This window comes from Pan troglodytes, chromosome 19, assembly GCF_028858775.2.
Source record: "Pan troglodytes isolate AG18354 chromosome 19, NHGRI_mPanTro3-v2.0_pri, whole genome shotgun sequence".
Classification (NCBI taxonomy): Eukaryota; Metazoa; Chordata; class Mammalia; order Primates; family Hominidae; genus Pan; species Pan troglodytes.
The window spans coordinates 45,875,154-45,895,597 of NC_072417.2; the positions used below are offsets into that span (position 1 = coordinate 45,875,154).

General features: G+C 55.8%; 1 pseudogene; it reads right to left on the bottom strand.

Annotated features, from left to right (window-relative positions):
• Positions 1-725: 725 nt before the first annotated feature.
• LOC112206088 (dual specificity mitogen-activated protein kinase kinase 3-like) lies at positions 726-14,618 on the bottom strand (annotated as a pseudogene).
• Between the last annotated feature and the right edge of the window lie 5,826 nt (positions 14,619-20,444).

A 20,444-nucleotide genomic window follows, 5' to 3' on the forward strand; every position in this document is an offset into this window, starting at 1 on the left:
CGGCCGCTTCTTCCTTACCCAATTCTTGCTCTATCTAATTATGGTCAGAGAAGTTGCCCTCTTCCTTATTCCTTCTGTAACCTCAAACATGATTTTTTTTTTTTTTTGAGACAGTCTCACTCTGTCACCCATGCTGGAGTGCAGTGGCATGATCTCGGCTCAGGCTCACTGCAACCTCCGGCTCCCAGGTTGAAGCGACTCTCCTGCTTCAGCCTCCTGAGTAGCTGGGATTACAGGCATGCGCCACCATGCCCGGCTAATTTTCCTATTTTTAGTAGAGTCGGGCTTTCACCATGTTGGTCAGGCTGGTCTCAAACTCCTGACCTCGGGATCCACCTGCCTCGGCCTCGCAAAGTGCTGGGATTACAGGTGTGAGCCACTGTGCCTGGCCTCTCAAACATGATTTTTATAAGGTTCCTATGGGGCATTCTTTAATTTGGTACAAAGTTCTAGATATCAATAAAAGCAAACTTGTTTTTTGTGTTCAAATTTTCCATATACTTTGTTCTCTTTTTCAGTCTATCTGATTTGTCCACTTCTGGAAGAACTGTATTAAAATCTCCCACCAAGACCATTGTTTTGTCAAATGATCCTCATGCTCCAGCTGTTTCTGCCTTACATATTTGGATGCCAAGTCATCTGGGGGTTTATTTGCTAAAGGAATAAAGGAACAGGGCCCAGGAAGGTGCAGGGATCTGGCCAGGGAGGGGCAGTGGCAGGCGCTCAGCAGCACCCAAGACTCACCACTGAGCAGTGAAGTCCACAGACTCGGGGGAGAAACGGTCAGCTGGGAGCTGGGGTGACGGCTCATCCACCACCTGCTTCAGCGGCTGGAACGGGGTCCCCCAGGACTCATAAGGGAACCACAGGATGGCCATCTCAATCTGCAGCAGGGACAGGGGGGTCAGAGGCCCCGGCCCCAGATATAACCACGCTCTGCACCCAGGAGCAAGGGTTGGGGGCTCCCACCCATCCTGGTACCAGAGCCAGGCATCAAAGCTGCACAGCTGATCTCCCTGCCACATCCCAGCAGAACAAAGGCGAGAAAGCTGGGGATGCCAGCTCTTAGCTCCTCCGACCCAGCCAGCAGGACCCAGCTCAGGAAGCAGATTCAGCCCACACCGGGACTGGTGGGACCATCATAGGGTTTTCAGAAAACCTGAATTCTGAAGATTTTACAAAACAATGCAGGTTCCGGCTGCTCTGGAAAAATCTGAGGAGCTGGCAACCGTGGGCCGCAGCCTCATGAGCCAGGTGGGCAGGTCCCAGGTGGTCACAGCCAATCCCCCTCTTAACATCTGACTATCTCAGACTTCAGCATCTGCTTTCATTTATTTGGGCTGCTGTTTTCACAGAGGAGGCACATGGGAAATGCTACACACACACACACACACACACACACACACACACCTGTCTCCAAGGCCGTGGACAGAGTGTGAGACCATGAGGCTGCTTCGCCTCTGCACCCGTGAGCCTGCAGCCTCATCTTCTGCAGGGCCCCAGCAGTTTCCCTCCTAGACAAGTGGCCTGTGTGGCCACATGTGCCCTGCTGGATCCAGATTTCCTGTGGGTGACATCGGGCCGGTGGGTCTCTGTCCTCGCTCCAAGCTCCCAGCCCTGTGGTTGGTAGGAAGTCATCATGGAAGGGACGGACTAGCTAGCTTACAACAAATTCTGGGCTCCAATCATGATGACTGGATGGAAAAAACAAGTCATGTCAGCCCTGGCCCCAGCCTGGAAGAACAGAGAATTCCGAGACTCCAGCACAAGGGCCCTCACTGCCGGCCGTCATCACCGTGATGAACGGAAGAGACCTCAGCACAAACACTTGGCGCTGGCAACTGGAGCCCAGACAAGACCCTAAGGACTGTGCCGAGACTGTGCCTCCCATCAGGCTAGAGGCCCTTTCCAGCTCAGACAAACACACCCACACAGGCAGGGCCCACTGCGTGTGTGTGCATGTGTGCATGCGTGTTCACAGGACAAAACCGTACCAATTTGGGAGGCTTTTCTCTTAGAATTTTCACTGACTGCAATATGTAGAGCAAGTACCCCATATGAGCTACAGGAGAAGGACCAGCAGCCATGAGAGTTATAATTAGAAAAGCAGAAGTGTCCAAACCTTCAACCTCGTACTCCTTTATTTTTTCTAAAGAGCTCAAAAAATGAAAAACAACAAAAATAGCCTCCGGGCACGAAGATGTGCCATATGGTGTTATCTGCCAGAAAATGTTAAGAAACAGCCTGAATGTCCAGCGCCAGGGGCCGGCCCCACTATGGGGGCGGAGACCCAGCCAGGACCATAGTCGCACCCCTGTGACTCCCCAGCAACAACACTAACAGGCCAGCACCCAGTCAGCACTTGCTCCTGGCCAAGGGCCATCCCCAGCATGACCCCTGTCTGTTCTGGGTGATTCCCACTGGCATCCTGAGGCTTGTGCAGTGAGTGGGAAAAAGCCAACGCCAAGAGAGCTCTGGGGCCCTTGCAGGATAGGGGGAGGCCGAGACCAGAGCCCCACCCAGGGGGACTCTCCTGACTCTGTTTCACCAGTCACTCCCCCAGGATGGCTGAGAATTTGAAATGGAAGGAAAACATCAGGAACAAGGGAAACATCCCACATCAGCAGACAGGGTGACTGAATGGTGGCAGATGGTTATGGAGTCTTTGGAAGGGATACATACAGGAGTCTATTATAATTTAGAGAAATTGGCCAGGTGTGGTGGCTCACACCTATAATCCAAGCACTTTGGGAGGCCGAGGCAGGCAGATCACTTGAGGTCGGGGGTTCGAGACCAGTCTGACCAACATGGAGAAACCCCATCTCTGCTAAAAATACAAAATTAGCTGGATGGGGTGGTGCACTCCTGTAATCCAAGCTACTTGGGAGATTGAGTGAGGCAAGAGAATCACTTGAACCTAAGAGGCAGAGGTTGTGGTGAGCTGAGATTGCACCACTGCACTCCAGCCTGGGCACCAAGAGCAAAACTACATCAAAAAAAAAAAAAAAAAAAAAAAAACAGAGAGAGAAATATGAACAACATGTAATGCTACAAAATTTTTTCAAAAAGTTTTTTTAAAAGAAGCATTACAAGGCCAGGCGCAGTGGCTCACACCTGTAATCCCAGCACTTTGGAAGTCCAAGGTTGGTGGATCACGAGTTTGAGACTTGCCTGGCCAATATGGTGAAACCCCATCTCTACTAAAAATACAAAAATTAGCCAGGCATGGTGGCGCATGCCTGTAGTCCCAGCTACTCGGGAGCCTGAGGCAGGAGAATCACTTGAACCTGGGAGGCGGAGGTTGCAGTAAGCCAAGATCACACCACCGCAATCCAGCATGGGTGACAGAGCGAGGCTCTGTTTCAACAACAAAAAAGAGAAGCATTACATATTGTTTGTATTTCTCTAAATTTTAATAAAATGTATTATATATAATATAATAAAAATATTATATATATAATATAATGCACAATGTCGGCACTGAAACGGGGTAAGAGGTGTCTCTAGGTAGAATAACTACAGTCATTTTCCCCTTACTTTGCCTCTGTATTTTTATGTTAGGTTTCCACTACTTTTGTAACTTGTAAGAGAAAAACCTAACCTGTGCCTACAGTGACCACCTCCGCCTCCCCCTGTGTGCGCCTGCCGATCCTCCATTAAGCTGGGAGCATTCCCTGCCCTTGAACCTGGGCTGGCCTGTGACTCGCTGACCAACACAATGAGGCAGAAGTGATGCTGTGCCAGTTCCAGGCCTAGCACTTCAGAGAACTTCCTTTTAGATGCCAGCCATCATGAAAGAACTCCAACTCTGCTGACACTGCCATGCTCTGAAGCCCAGGGAGCAGGCCAATGTGAGTAAGTCGCATGGAGAGGCCAGGCAGAGGAGGCCCATGTTTGTGAGGCCATCTTGGGCCTTCCAGACCAGCCCAGCCCAGCCATGACCCCAGCCAGTCCCAGGTACAGCAGAAGAGCCATCCAGCTGAGCCCAGACACAATGGTGGAAACATGAGAAATAAGAAACCGCTGTTGGTTTGGGTCACTAGGTTCTGGGGTGGTTTGCTATGCAATATTTGATAACTGAAATATACACTTAGCACACACTTGTCCAAGTTCCACCAGCCATATCAGAAGGCCACCAGCCATGGTGGCCCCAACAATCATGATGGATGGACAGATGGGAGGGAGACAGGGAGATGGGGAAGGGACATAAGGGTGTATGTATGTGTGAGGTAGTCATGAGCGGGGTCTCTAATATCCAACCAGTTCTGTGCAGTCTAAATACAGCAAGAACTTGTCCTTTGCATCAAACTTAGGACTTGGAAAACTGTTATTGCAGATACAGCACCTGCCTTCAGGCTGAATATTCCTCTCCACCTCAAAAAAAAATTTAATTGAAAAATTACATGTCACCAATTAAAGAAAATTGAAAGTATGGCCCGGTCCCACCTCTCTGACAAAATTATTTTGACTTTGAGTCTTTCCCAGTCACTGTCTACAGATACACTGTTTATAAAGTTACAGCCACAGGCCAGGCGCAGTGGCTTAAGGCTGGGCTTGGTGGTTCACGCCTGTAATCTCAACACTTTGGGAGGCTGAGGCAGGTGGATCACCTGAGGTCAGGAGTTTGAGACCAGCCTGGCCAACATGGCAAAACCCTGTCTCTACTAAAAATACAAAAATTAGCCGGGCATGGTGGCAAATGCCTGTAATCCTAGCTACTTGGGAGGCTGAGGCAAGAGAATTGCTTGAACCTGGGAGGCGGAGGTTGCAGTGAACTGAGATTGTGCCATTGCATTCTAGCCTGGTCAACAGAGTGAGACTCCCTCAAAAAAAAAAAAAAAAAAAAAAAAAGGCCAGGCACAGTGGCTCACCCCTGTAATCCTAGCACTTTGGGAGGCAGAGGCAGGCAGATCACCTGAGGTCAGGAGTTTGAGACCAGCCTGGCCAACATGGTGAAACCCTGTCTCTTCTAAAAATACAAAAATTTGCCAGGTATGGTGGCTCACGCCTATAATCCCAGCTACTGGGGAGGCTGAGACAGGAGAATTGCCTGAACGCGAGAGGCAGAGGTTGCAGTGAGCTGAGATCATGCCATTGCACTCCAGGCTAGGAAACAGAGTGCAACTCCGTCTCAAAAAAAAAAAAAAAAAAAAAAGATAGCCAGGCATGGTGACACGAGCCTGTAATCTCAGTTACTCAGGAGGCTGAGACAGGAGAATCACTTGAACCTAGGAGGCAGAGGTTGCAGTGAGCGGAGATCATCCCACTGCACTCCAGCCTGGGCAACAGAGTGAGACTCCATCTCAAAAAAATAAAAATTAAAAATAAATAAAGTTATAACCACATGATGATGATAACAATGGTAGCAGCAACACCACTAAAACCCACAACGCCCGCGTCAACTCTCTACCCACCAGACACTTCTCTTCGCTCGCTCCCAACCCTCCCTCCCTCTCCTCTGACCCGGCCACCCAGGCACACAGCAGGCACAGCCCCACCTCAGGGCCTTTGCACTTGCACCCCCTGGTCTACCCTGCCCTCAGGTCAGCAGGGTGCCCTCCTTGCAGAGGCTCTGCATCTGCAACAGTGGCCTTCCACCTGTCCCCAGAGCCACCCCTACCTGCTCCAGTCTTCTCCACCCCTGTGGCATAAAAAGGAATTTATTTGGTCTTTGTTCCTGGCATGGAGCTCCTAAAATCCTTGGAATTTCCTGAGTGACAGGAGTGGCTTTGTTATCCACAAGGAGCCTGAGTTTATGCTAATGAGGTGACTCAGGGTAAGGCCCCTAGACAGCCTCAGGATGGGGCTGCTCCCCAGAAAACCCAGCTGATTATAGAGGGTGGGAACTCTCAGCATCACCTGCCAACTGATGCTGAGAGGACGGTGGCCTGGAGACTCTGCTTTATAAAAACTTTCAGTGGGTGCAGTAGCTTGTGCCTATAATCCCAGCACTTTGGGAGGCCAAGATAGGCAGATTGCTTGAGCCCAGGATTTCAAGACCAGCCTGGACAACACAGTGAGACCCCTTCTCTACAAAACATTTAAAAAGTAGCTGGGCATGGGGGCACACACCTGTAGTTCCAGCTACTCAGGAGACTGAGGTGGGGGGATGGCTTGATCCTGGGAGTTCAAGGCTGCAGTGAGCTGTGATCATACCACTGCACTCCAGCCTGAGCAACAGAGTGAGACCCTCTCTCACAAAAAACCTCTCCATGTGAGGCTGGGCATGGTGGCTCATGCCTGTAATCACAGCACTTTGGGAGGCTGAGGCAGGCAGATCACTTGAGGTCAGGAGTTCAAGACCGGCCTGGCCAACATGGCAAAACCCCATCTCCACTAAAAATACAAAAATCAGCTGGGCATGGTGGTGCCTGTAATCCCAGCTACTTGAGAGGCTGAGGCACAAGAATCGCTTGAACCCAGGAGGCAGAGGTTACGGTGAGCTGAGATTGTGCCACTGCACTCCAGCCTGGGCAACAGAGTGAGACTGTGTCAAAAACAACAAAATTCCATGAGCTTGAGAAGCCTGTAGGTTCGCAAGCACAGGGAGGTACCAGGAGGGTGCCAGGCCCCGAGAGGGCATGGCAGCTCTGCACCCCACACTCACACCCCTCCCCCGTGAGTCTCTTCCATCTGGTTGGCCCTGAGTTATATCCTTTCTGATAAACCAGTAAACAAAATAACGTGTTTTCCTGAGTTTTGTGAGCCATTCTAGGAAATTATCAAACCTTAGGAGAGGGTCGTGGGGACCCCCAATTTGTAGCTGGTCAGTCCAGTAGCATGGGAGACCCGCTACTTCCAAATGGTGTGTGATGTTGGGGGCAGTCTGGTGGGACAGAGCCCTTAACCTGTAGGGTCTGTGCGAACTCCAGGTAGCATCAGAACCGAACAGAACTGCAGGGCACTGGGTGGGTGTCTGGAGAATCCGAGAATGGGTTGCGGTGTTGGAAAACACCCCGCCAGCGCTTCTCACCACATCTTACTGATTTCATCTGACGGCCTCATCCCCAACACCAAACAGTCAAAGGGACTAGGGACAAGCAGGAATGTCCTCGGCCAGGCTTCCCTGGGCAGGGAAGGAGCTGACGCCCAGGACACTCCATTGGTCCCAAGCCACTCAACTGGCCAAGGCCGCCAGCCTGAGCTCGACCTGCTGATGGCATCGTCCTTCCACGCGTCTCCTGCACAGCCTCCTAGCCCTGGCTAGGGGACACATCCTGGTGGTCTTCCCATCCCTCCAATCCACTGTCCACAGGGAAGCCAGAGCGGGCTCACCCACACCTTGACCTGAGCCCCAACACGGAAGGCATGGGGTTCTGCCAGACAACTCCAGAAGCAACTGCTCTGGGCCCATCCCTACACCTGGACTTCTGCCACATCTGCCCTCACCCTACCCAAGCCAGGGATGCCTTTGGCTTCCACAGGCCCAGGATTGAGAGCCCACCCACCCTTTCCACCACCCCACTGCAATGTACCAGGACGCCACCGGCAACATACCTTCTGCTATGAAATATTTTTGAAAAGATCTTTACCATCTTGCTTTTGCATGATTTACATACCAGGAACTTATGTAATTTGGGATTGGCTGTACTTTCTCAACAAGCACCAAGAACTCCAGAGAAAGCCCTGTGGCCACCATATCACAAAGCACCCAGGACTTCACGATGAGTGACCCTGACCCTAGGAGGTTCCCTTAAATAGATGGTAATTTCTGATGGCACATTTTCTTCTCAGATTTTGAAGCCAATACTTCTTTCCAGAACCTAAACTATTTGATGAGTCCCCCAAAAGCTCAGGGCCCCAGGCACGGCTCCACCCACCCCACCTGACCACCAAGGGCAGGCCCTGGCCCCCCACAGTACCATGGTGATGCCCAGGCTCCAGACGTCGGACTTGACATTGTAGCCCTTCTGGTTCAGCTCTGGGTTGATCCTCTCAGGCTGCAGGAGGGAACAGTGAGGCGTGAACACCCGCCCCAGGTAAGCCCCCATGGCTAGGCCTTGCCTCCCAATCCCCAAACTGAGCGCTCAGCTTAGCCCACCTGCCCATGTGAAGGGGGAGGAAACTGAGGCTAGGAGGGCCTGGGTCATGCTTAGAAGGCCCAACCCTTGCATCGGTCTGACCCTACCTGGGAGCAGGCCCCTAAGGCCCTCCTGACAATGAGGGTGGGGCGGGACCTGCACAGTCCACCAGTGTCCTCCGCAGAGGTGGTCCATGAGCTTATCACCCAACTGGGGCACTGTGGGGGTCAGTTAACAACGGGGTACAGAAGGGCTGCCCCTGGGCAGCAAGACACAGGTGGCCCCACTACAGTAGGAAATGCAGTGTGGGGAGGCTCTGCCCCTACGGACAGAGGGCATGGCCGGGGTGGCCAGCCTGGGCAGATCTCTCCCCGCCCCATCCTCTCCTGAGCCTGGGGGGCTTGGGGACCACTCACGGCCATGTAGGGCTTGCAGCCGGCATCCATCGTCTTGGCCACAAAGTCCACCAAGTAGCCACTGATGCCAAAGTCACATATCTTCACATGGCCCTCCTTGTTGATAAGGACATTGGAGGGCTTCACATCTACCAGGGAGGGACATGCCTCAGCCACGTCTGTGGAGCATGACTGGAGGCAGGTGCCATGCTCTGCATAGCTGTGCCCCCCTCCCTCACCCAAGACCCCTCCTGTGCCCCCTCCCATGCCCCAGTGGGCAGGTTCCACCAGGGTCCCAAGGGTCAGACCAGGGAACTGAGGCTGCAAGAGGTGCCGGGCCAGCTGAGAGTCATACTTGGTCCTCAGGGAACAGGCAGGACGTGCCCGGCCCGGCCCGGCCACTGCAAGGAAGGCAGGACTCCAGGTGCTTTGCTGGGGGCACCGTGCCTGCATCCGCCCTCCAGATGTGAGGTCCAGGGAGAACCTGGCTTGTGTGGGTGCTCCCAGAGGGCAGCAGGATCAATTAAAGCCTGGGAGGCAGGATCTGTGTGTTTGGACATGGAGTCCCCACAGACCAGCATGGGAGACCAGCTCAGCAGGGATTCTCCATGCAAATGCGCATAGGACACTCACATCCCCGTGCCCTCCATGGGGATGTGTGTAAAGATGGAAATGCACATAAAAAGGACCAGAAGGTTCCGTGCCAACCGCCAACCACAGTGACCTGGGGGGCTGGGATGGGCACCCAGTGGACAATGGGAACTAAGCCTAATTCATTTTTTGAAAAGCAGTAAATCTGGAAAAATAGACTTGTGCTCAGCAGCAAAAAGGAACAAACTGAGACCACACCAGACCCAGGTGGGTCCAGAAACATCAAGCGAGGCTGATGTTCCAGAAAGGGTGAAACCAACCCACCGTGGGAAAACCAGACTTGTGGGTGCCTTAGGCACATGGGGGATGGCAGGGAAGGAGCCCAAGAGAACATTCTGGGAGGGGGTGAGAGAATTGTCCCACATCTTGGAGGGAGGTGGTTGCATGGGTGTGAACATGATTATATGCACTCTATGCTGGAGTTTCATGATTTGTAAACTATACATCAGAACAGAACCCAGTCCACCTTTCTCAGGACAGAGGTCAAGCCAGTCCTTGCTTCGAGCACCAGCAAACCTGAGGGGAGGTAGCTGCAGGGCTGCAGGTGGAAAGCGGCTGGAACCCCATCGGGCACGTCACAAACTATCACCTCTTGGAGCCTCAGTTGCTCATAGGGAGATGTCCACCCGCCTTGGCCTGGGATCCCTCCCACTGGCTACACCGTGCCTGGGTGGCTGCCAGGCACTGACCTCTGTGGATCACCGACAGCTTGCTGTGCAGATGCTCCAGGGCCCGCACGATCTGGCGGTGGGGTGGGGCGGAGGGAAGAGACAGGACTCTGTTATTCCTGGTCATGTCAAGAACGATAGAGCAGTAAGACCCCATCCATGTCCACCTGTCTCCCGCTCCCGCTGCACAGGCTAGGCACCCTCTCACCCCAGCCTCCTGCCCTGTCCTGGCATTTGCCCCAGCATCCTAACAATCCTGGTGCAGACACACTCAGCCTCCTGCCTCCTCTCATCCTCCTGGGCTCACCTCCCAGGGAGCCATCATCACTGCCTGCCAGGCTCTTCTTGGGTAAAACCCAGCTCTTGGCAGCCTCCCTGTCCCATCTCCCCTCCCGTGGCAGAGCCAGTATTCTAGCAGCTTGGAGCCATTTCCCTTGGGAAGGCTGTGTGGGGAGCCTGAGGCAGGGGTATATTGTAAATGTTTCCAGATGCAGTGAGGATTGAACCAGTCTCACTGGTTCTATTTTCCTTTTTCCTTTGGCTACTGGAATGCTCAAGTCCAGTGTTGCTGCCCTCCCTCAAGGACCTTTTAGACTCAAAAAGCACACACTTTGGATGCTAACCTTTCTCCCAACTTAGCTTGTACCTCTGTGAGCTGCCCCGGGGCATTTTTAATATGACCCTGTTGTAAATACTAAATTCCTTTTTTAAAAAATGGTCTGGAACTCAAGAGTTGGAATCAATGGCTCAGACACCTGGAACTGCCAAATCTGTAGGGCTCCAGGAGCCCCAGGAGCAGAGGTCTCCTAAGCACAAAGGCTCTGGTCTGGGGTGGAGGAGAAGGGCCTATGCAGGGCAGCTGCCCAGGTTCAGGGGGCACATTGATGCCCAGCTCTGCCCAAGACACCATCATCAGGCAGGCTCCCTGCCTGCTGGCAGGGCTGGGCCTCTGCCTATGCACCTGGGACCCCCCCAGCCCACCCAGGCCACTCACAGACACAGCAATCTCCCCAAGGATGTCCTCTGGAATTGTCATGTTTTTATCCAGCACCTTCCGGTAGAACTTGTCCAAGGATGTGTCCATGAGCTCCATGCAGATCCACACATCTCCCTGTGGGTGACACCCACAGCTCAGCCAGGCTGCCGGGCTGCCCGTGTCTGCACCACCTGCACTGCCTGCCCCAGCACCAGCCCCAGCCCCCTCCTCGACATGTGCCCACCCACTCAGCCACAGTTCACCGGGCTCCCACCCACCACCCACTTGCCCACTTCCCCCACCCTCCTGCTCTGCCTGCACTGCCAGGTTCGGGCGCCAGCCTCCTCCATCTGATCCCCAATTCCAGGTGTCTCCAGGGAGGAGGAGGATTAGCACACAGCCTCGCTGGGTCCCTCCACCAGAGCTTCAGGATGCATCTGCACCAGCTCCATGGCAATAGCTGGCCCTGCTGACCGACAGACACCCTCGTGCCAGCTGACCCTGGCAGATGGCTCCCTGCCTGCAAGGACCTGCTCCCTCTTCCCCAGTGAACTCCTGAGGACCCTCCTGACAGGAAGGTTGGGAGATGCACAAGGGGCACTCGCAGGCTGCAGGGGCCCCATCGGCTAGGAGCTGGCACAGAGGATGCTGAGCTTTTCATGAGTGAAGAGTGAGGACAGGTGAAGCAGCCCTGACCTTGCCCGATTGCTGGACTCAGACGCCCTGACCCTGCCACAGCTCCTTGAGGGGCAAGTGACCAGTATGAGCCCAGCGTCGCCCAGGCTCCTGGCCTCCCTGCTCACCCACACCCACCTGGCTTGGCAGAAGGCAGCTCCACCCTTCCAGCCTCAGTCACTCTCTCAGCACACACCCCATCCTGTCCACAAACCTAGAACCCAGAATCCAGATCTCATATCTCCATGGCCGTTGCCTGCTTGGGCACCCCAGCCCCATATGCCATTCCCACGCCCTGTATGCCATGGGGATGCGAATGGTCACACAGACAGAACTGAGTGCAGCCGAATGCCAGGCCCCAGGCCATGTCGTTTAACTTCCGTGTCAACTTTAGGAGGCACCCACAACCACCGGCCTCATTTGACTGACAAGGAAACTGAGGCACTGAGCAGGACAGTAACAGCCAGGAGGCGGGGGAGCCTCCTGCCAGTATGCCAGGTGTCCCCAGCACCTGGCGTACTGGAGGGACTGAGTGACAGTGGGTTGCAGGCGACTGATGGGTGAGAGGTGGAGCTCCCCAGCTGCATCACGCGAGGACGCACCTCTCTGAATAGTGCGCCGTAGAAGGTGACAGTGTAGAAGCAGTCGACCGTGCGCATGTTGATGTCCAGGTCCATGAGCAGCCGCTTCTGCTCCTATGAGTTCACGGTGGCCCGGATCAGCTGCAGGGAAGGACTGCCATTCAGAGGTTGCCAGGGCAGAGGCCAACACCCACACTCATGACAGGAGGGCCAGGAGCTCAGGGGTACACTGCCCAGTGTGCCCCAAAAAGCCTAGCCTTGGTACTGATCACTGAGAGGGATAGGCAGGGCCCCATGGCAGAGCTCAGCCCGCCTCCTCCAGGGAGCCCTCCCAGCTGCCTCCAGGCCCTGCTCACCTTCACAGCCATGATGGTGCCACCCTGGGCGTGCCGCACCTTCTCTACCACCCCATAGGCTCCGCGGCCCAGTTCTGAGATGGTCACCAAGTCATCAGCCTCCACCTCAAAGTTCTTGAAGGATGGAAAAGAGAGTCAGTGGCCACCAAGGTGGAAGCCAGTCCTCACCCCACGCCCAGTGGAGATACCTGGGCAGCATGAAGAGGACCAGCTGATTAGATCTGGGCTCAAACCTCATATCCACCGCTCCCTGCTGTGTAACCCTCAGCAAGTCACTTAACCTCTCTGAGCCTCACGTTGCCCTCTATAAAACAGGCACAGTGCCAACATCCCAAGGCTGCTGTGGAGTGTGACTGAGACAAAATGCCCTGCCAGCAGGCACAGCTCTGAGAAAGAGGTGCCCTGTTCCTCTTTTTCCGACCTCACTCAGCTGGCTGGAATGAGTCACTCATTCAGAAACTGTTTACCAAGCATCCACAATGTGTTTTGGGCACTGGGGACACAGTGACAACAAAACAAAAGTATTGCCTTCACAGATGTTTCCCTCTCTTGGGAGGGACACAAAGAGGAATAAGCAAGTAGATGAACAGGACAGCAGATGGTGAGTGTCAGGGAGTGTGACAGCCTGGAGGGAGTATCATCAAGGACAGGCCTAGGGAATGGGGTTTATTTTTTTTAGACAGAGTGTCACTCTTGTCACCCAGGCTGGAATGCAATGAGGTAATCTTGGCTCACTGTAACCTCCACCTTCTGGGTTCAAGCGATTCTCCTGTCTCAGCCTCCTGAATAGCTGGGATTATAGGCGCCTGCCACCACACAGGGCTAATTTTTGTATTTTAGTAGAGACAGAGTTTCACCACATTAGCTAGGCTGGTCTTGAACTCCTCACCTCAGGTGATCTACTCACCTCAGCCTCCCAAAGTGCTGCCACCACGCCCATCTCTCTTTTTTTTTTTTTTTTTGAAATGGGGTCTCATTCCATCACCCAGGCTGGAGGGCAGTGGCACGATCATGGCTCACTGCAACGTTCACCTCCTAGGCTCAAGCAATCCTCCCACCTCATACTCTCAAGTAGCTGGGACCACAGGCATGCATCACCACGCTGACTAATTTCTTGTATTTTTGTACAGACAGGGTTTCACCATGTTGCCCAGGCCTGGTCCCAAGCTCCTAGGCTCAAGTGATCCTCCTGCCTTGGCCTCCCAAAGTGTGGGGATTACAGGTGTGAGCCACTGCACCTGGCCTGGGAGTAGGGTTTCTGTTGGGAGGAACGGGGCATAGCACGGTCCCTGAGCCAGGATTCTGAATGGCTAGTGCCCTTCTGAGGCTTCTGGAAGCATAAAATGCAGGTTGCCCAGGTGCTGGCCTGAGGGAGTGATCCAGCAGGTCCAGGGCGGCCTAGGAGCCTGCATGTTCAATACTCTCCCCTAGGGCTAGGATGAGGTGCAGGGCCTTGCTCTCAGCTCAGAAACCTTCCTACCAGCTCTGGGCTCGCCAAGCTCCAGTCAGGCAGCCAATGGTCCTCATTCCCACCAGGAGGGTCAAAGAGTGGGTGGCCCAGGGCCACACAGCAGCAGCGCAGGATGAGGCTCTTCTCCAGAGCCTGACCCTCTCTGACCCCTCAGTCACCTCCCCCAAGAGTGGCCCTGCAGGGTCAGCTCTACCCGCTCGTCAGGTGAAGTGAGAGGCCCTGCAGGGGTGGCGGCTGGCACCTACTGTGTCTCCAATGGTGATGAAGGTCCGGGAGTCCAGGTTCCGGGGGGTTCTGTGGAGAAAGAAGACTCCGTGAGCTTCAGAGAGAACCACACCCTTCCCCAAGTGCAGCAGTAGATGGGCCAGTGTGGGGCCTGGCATGGGGATGAGGTGCCTCCTGCCTCGGAGGCGCCTCCTCGGGCCACTTCCTCTCACTGGCTGCTGAAGATCTACACTGAGCTGGGCATGGCCTCATCGAGCCTCCAAGACAGGGTGAGAAGCGAGCAGAGCACAGCAAATGGTGCTGCATGAACCCCCAGCAGCCGTCGCCTGGCTGTATGCACAGCAGGGGCTGCCCAGGACAGGATGAGGCAAAGCAGGGCTGGCCCCACCTGCCTCTCACTCCTTCCACTGAGCCCTGTTTGGGAAGCCTCTCCAGGGTGAGCCAGGGAGAAACTGAGGCAGACTCACGTGGGGTTTGGTGCGGGTGGCTTGGACATGCAGGATATCCGTAGATCCTTCTTCCTCTTGGATTTTCCTAGAATGGAGAGAAGGTGAGGCATCTGGCCTATCCCTTGACATCAATGTCCCCTGCACTCCCATGAGTCATCAGGCCCTGGCCCACAAGGGTGCCAGCCTCTGCCATCACCCATGCAGGGAGCTCCCTCTCTCCAAGCCAGGCCGTTAGGCCTTCAAAGGGGGAAGGAGGCCCACCAGCCCTGCAGGGGAGCAGAGCAGGACAGACCCAGGCCTGGAGGCTGGACTCCAGGGCCTTATCTCAGCCCTGCCCACTGGGCACATCTTGAGTACCTCCCTGGGCCTCAGTTTCCCCATCTGTGAGGTGTCCTCACTGCCCTGCCTGACTAGCCAACAGGATGTGGGGTGAGAAGGGGCCCAGCGGGGGTCCAGCCAGCACCTGCAGCAGCCACTGTGCAGGGGCTTCATAGCTGCAGGTAGCAGGATGGGGCTTATACTACAACCAAGATGTGGAAGGCCAGGCCCGCAGAAAGGGCAACAGGCGGTGGAGCAGGCAGGGACTCCAGCCTGGGCTGCCCTCCAGGCTAGCTCTGCTGGGCCCTGCTCACCCTGGAGGCCGACACCTGATGCCCGTTTCTCTCCCTCCCCTGAAAAGCGCTGGCTGTCTCCCCTCCCCTGCACCGGGCCAGAGTCCCGAGTCCCGGGCTCTCTCCCCACACCTGCACCGGGCAGGCCAGAGTCCCGGGGCAGTACCTTCCTCACTCCACCCCTAGGGACAGACGAGAGGCCCCAGTGTCCACACCTCTCAGGCTGGCTACAGGAGCCTGGCCAGGTGCACAGCACTCAGCTGGTACTAACGGAGGGTCAGCATTTCTGGGGCTCCAGGCACAGTGGGGCTGGCATGCAGAGAGAGCTCCCTGTAGTCAGGGCTGCCCTTTGAAGAAGGCATAGCCACCATTCCACAGGCAGGAGAAGCAAGGATCAGAGATGCCAGGGTCACCTGTTGCTCTGGCACCATCAGGCAGCAGGGCTGGGAGTGACACGGCTCCCGGAGACCACCCAGTACAGACATGCTGGCCACATGCCTGCCCTTGTGGGAGCTTCTGCCTCATCATTTCCCAAGCATGATCCTGCCACACCTTGGCCTTCACCCACCACCCCCCACTCACTGCTGCTGGCTCACCCTGGCTGCTGGTACTGGGGCTTGGAAACTGCCCATGGCCCTGCTGCCGCCTGCCAAGAAGACCCCAGTCTCTGAAGCCGCCTCCAAGCCAGGTTCAGATCCAGCCTTGGCCACGGTGCAACACAGACTTGTGGCCCCATCTGAGAGCCACGCACCGGGGCCCAGCAGCCAACCCAGCCCAGATGGAGGGCGAAAGGTGGTTACTGCCACTGGGAAGACAAGGCCAGAACAACAGGAAACAGAATAGCCTTGGCAGGGACAGGGGTCCTAGGGTCCATCCTGGGGCAGGTAGGCAGAGTGCAGGGGCCAGGCAAGCAGATACCTGCAGCCTTTCCACCAAAGCCACCCCGGGGACCCCGCTGCCAGGCCCCAGAGGCTTCAGGAAACAACAACGTCCACAGACAGAAGCAGCAGCAGCAGTAGCAGCTGCCGCCACATGCACTGGGTGCCTGCCAGCTAACTGCTCACCCCATGAATCCATCGCCTAGTCACTACTCCTGTGTGCAGCGTTTTTATCTCATTTTAAGATGCAGCAACACCCTGGCTGTCAGGGACCGCATGGGTCTCACTGCGAGTCTGTCACAGCCACAGCACCGGCCACAGGCAGGGCCCTTCTCATCTGTGACTCCAGATACTCCCACAGCCCTACAGGGAGGGGCTCCCAACCTCACTTTACTTGGGGAACAGGCTCAGAGAGGTGAAGCCACTTGCCCCAGGCTGCACAGCAAGTCAGGGGTCTGGCCAGGAGTCACTCCTGAGTTTGTTGACTCACAGACCCCAACAGGCCAGGCCATGGCTCACAGCACCCCTGCCACAGAGAGCCCTCCCTGAGGCAGAAGGAGGGGCCCAAGTCTCGTGCTCAACAAGAAACGGCAACAGAGTCTGGAGATGCAGAGGCTCAGCACATTCTAACAGGAAAAACCATGGCACACAGGGCCAGCAGCTCCTGAGGCCACTTCTATCCTGCCTCTGGGCCAAAGTCTCTGAACCTCTGGGGCTCTGGGCTTGGAGTGGCGCAGCCATGGTAAACCCCAGCTCTGCGACCCTGGCATGGTGCCCTCCTCTGCACCTTGGGTTCCTCATGTACAAAACAGCTCGAGGCAGAAATGCCACCCACCTGCCCCACACAGTGCTGCAGGATGAAGCAAGATCACGTCTGCAAGGTGCTCAGCACAGGGTTCACTGCGCAGATGGGGACCTGTTGTGGCCCATAAATGGTCACCATGGATATGACCAACCTCTCTGCAGAGGTGAAAAAAAAAACTGCCCTAAGTAATGAGAATGATAGGTAGCTTTTATTCCTGATGTAAGGCTTTTCATAACCAGAATATAAAATATTTTCTGTTAAAAATTAAAGCTCTGCACAGAGACCCTGGGCCTTGACCTTGCCCCCAGCCCCTTGAATCCCACCCTTTCCCTGTGGGGTCCACGCCACACCCTCCCTGCACTTTCTCTGCTCTTGGTCCATCTGACCCCAGCCTGCCACCCACCTCATGGCTTGGGATTTGGGAATGTTGTATCATGTGGCCCCCTTCACCAAGCCTCAGTTTCCCCACCTGTCAAGGGCACTTGCACATATGGGCTGGATGGGTGGGGACCATGCTCCTCGCAGGCCTGGGTGGTATATGGACTGGCCTCTACATCCACCGGCCTGTTGGGGACACCAAGCCTGCATCAGGAGGGCCACAGGCTCCATGGGGAAGCCACCCAGCTGTCAGAGGGAGTGGGTGAGGCCATCATGGAGACAGCCCAGAAGCAGGCCTCAGGCTGCTGCTGACATCAGAGCTGGGCCCAGATGACCAGGCAGCCCAGGGCTGCCCAGGTGCAGCCGTTGTGGCGACCGTCACCACAACAAACAGAGGCTCTCGGCGGCCACTGGCAACCCACGATAAGCCCGCCTGTCCCGGCTCTTAGCACGGGGTGTCCTGGGGTGTCCTCCACATACTCCAGCCTCATAGCAGCCCCCAGGCAGGGGCAAGGAAACTGAAACTGACCAGAATTCAGCCACTGACCTGAGGCTACATCACAGGTAAAGAGAGGCACCCCCAGACTAGAACACAACTCTCACTGGCCGTGGCAGCTCTGCCCTGTCTCCTCCCACTCACCCCCCACTAGAGTCCCCGACCCTTGAGTCAGCCCTTCTCTGAATGGGACACCTGCTTTCCCACCACAGGGCCTTCACACATGCCCTTCCCTCTGCCTGAAATGCTCTTCCCTGTGACTGTCCTAGCTGCTACGTCGTCTTGCCTTTCACCAGTTCAGAGAGGCTGCCTGACTGCGCAGGCCCCAGTGACCGGCTCTCCCTGTGGCCTGATGGCTTCTCTGCTGTGGAGTCCCATAGGTGGCCATTCTGCAGTTACCATCTCAGAGAGCCAGTCAGCAGGTCACCTGTGAGCACTCACTCTGGAGCCAAGGCCTGGGCTCAACTGCAACTCTGCCCCTTCCTAGCTGTGTGCCCTCAGGCAAGTGGCTTCACCTCTCTGGACATATGTAAAGTGGAGATTACAGACCAACCACCCCGGGTTATCAGCGCCATGCCGTAGCAGTGCCTGGCGCGTGGAGATTAGATGGGGCCATCTGGAAGTGCACAGCTCCCAAGAGAACACCACCCTCAGCCCCAGACCACCCCTGTCCACCCTCTCAGTGACTCCACGAGGGAGTAAGGGAGGTTCACGTATCTGTTGTACCAAGCACGTGGGAGAAGAGGCAACTTAGAGAGGCCACACGGTGGGCGTCTGGTGAGGAGTGGCCATAAAGGCAGGTCTGTCTGGCTCCAATGTCCAAACAGCAACAGCCTGAGGGCAGGGCCCCCACTTCAGCTGCTCCCTCTACCCTGGGCCTGGGGAGACCAAGCTGTGTGACCCTCTAAGGGTCACCCACAGAGGCAAGATGACAACCCCTCCTTGCAGCCCCTGCTCCACCTCCACTCATAAAGTCAGCCCCACACCATGCCACGTGCAGCAGCATCACCAGGTTTCTGACGACAAAAGTAATCCCTGCTCCTAGTTCACTGCCCTCACCTGACTTCTGGATGTTCCAGGAGGTCCCTGTTCTACTGCAGAAGTTCTGGGCCCGCCAGGGAAGGAGCCACAGGGGCTGGGAGATGTGGCTGGGAGCCACGGGGGCTGGTAGCAAGAGGCGCTGCCCTGCCCCAGGCCACCTCTATTCCGTAGGGTCCCTCAGAGGGACAGCAACAAGGCCAATGCGCTCCATGGCATGGGGGAAACTGAGGCTCCAAGAAGTGGGCACAGGCTTTTGCATGGGCAGATGTACCTCGACAGTGTGGATGGATGTGTTTGGCTGCGACCTGCCAGACACTGGCCCCTCTCCCCAGGACAGGTGCCATCAGAGGCCCTGAGGTGCTGCAGGCACCACTGCCAAGCACCTGTGGGCAGCAGGGGGTGGCCATGCACCTTCGGGCAGGGCCCTTTGCCCTGAGGTTCTGGGGCCCCTGTCCTGGGCTCTGGAGAGGATGCAGGACAAGGGGAAGGTTCTCCCATCTACCTGAGTGCCTGCTCCATGCTAGGCCCAGGCTGTGCCATCTGGCCTCATGCACGGCCACTGCAGACCCTACCTTCTCTATCCTCACCTTGTAGGCGTGCAGCAGGCTAGGGTGAGGAGGAGTGACCAAGGCTCTGCCCTGCCTCTGCCCAGCTGTGCGAGGCCACCTGGCCAGGGCCTGGCCTCCAGGGCCTTACACCCTCCCCACCTCTCTACCCTACAGGGACTTCCTCACCTGCAGAGCACTGGGGACCCCCAGCCTATCTACCTGGCAGCGCCCCCTCCCCGGTGATGCTCCGGACCAGCATGGCTCGGGAGCACCCCTAACATCCAGAGGGGGAGGCCAGGTGCTCAGCTGCACAGGGGCAACCACGGCTGCCAGAGGGTCCTCCCACCCAATGCCAACAGCCCAGCAGAGACAACCATGGCCCGCCTGCAACATGGAACCACTTGTGCTTTGGAGGGAAGGACGTAGGGAAGGTCCAGAGGCACGGGCCTTGCTGGGAGGGAAGGAGGCAACACGGGAGGACCCTGGGCAGAGTGGTCAGGGCACAAGGCACGTGAAAGACAGGGGGCCCACGGCAGGTGGCTGCGGGCATCAGGGTGCGGCCTGGCCTCCCATGGCCAGACCTCACCGGTCTGGGTCCTCCGTGCCCCATGGCCATCAAAATGCCCATTCTTCTGCATCCAGAAATTCCACGTTAAGCAGCTTACCCCCACACTACAACGCCCACTAACATTTAGTGAATACTTACTATGTTCTGGGGTGTCCTGGGGTGTCCTCCGCGTGCCTGGCCTATGCAAATTTCTTTCATTACATCTCATTTGATCCTCTCAGCAACCCCTTGAGGCAGGTACTAATGTGATCTCCATGCTGCAGATGGAGAAACTGAGGCCCAGGGTTTATAGAATCAATAGGCTGGCACATGGAATTGGTGAGGATCCTGCAGGTCCTCAGCAGGATGCGAGGAGCGGCCTCCCAGGGACAGGAAGAGCCAAGAGCAGCAGGAGTACAGCAGTGTGAGAAAGAAAATGCCGGTCAGACCTGGTGAGGTGGCTCACGCCTGTAATCCCAGCACTTTGGGAGGCCAAGGCAGAAGGATTACTTGAGGTCAGGAGTTTGAGATCAGCCTGGCCAACATGGTGAAACCCTGTCTCTACTAAAAATACAAAAATTAGCACATGCCTGTAATCCCAGCACTTTGGGAGGCCAACGTGGGTGGATTACTTGAGCTCAGGAGTTCAATACTAGCCTGGGCAACATGACA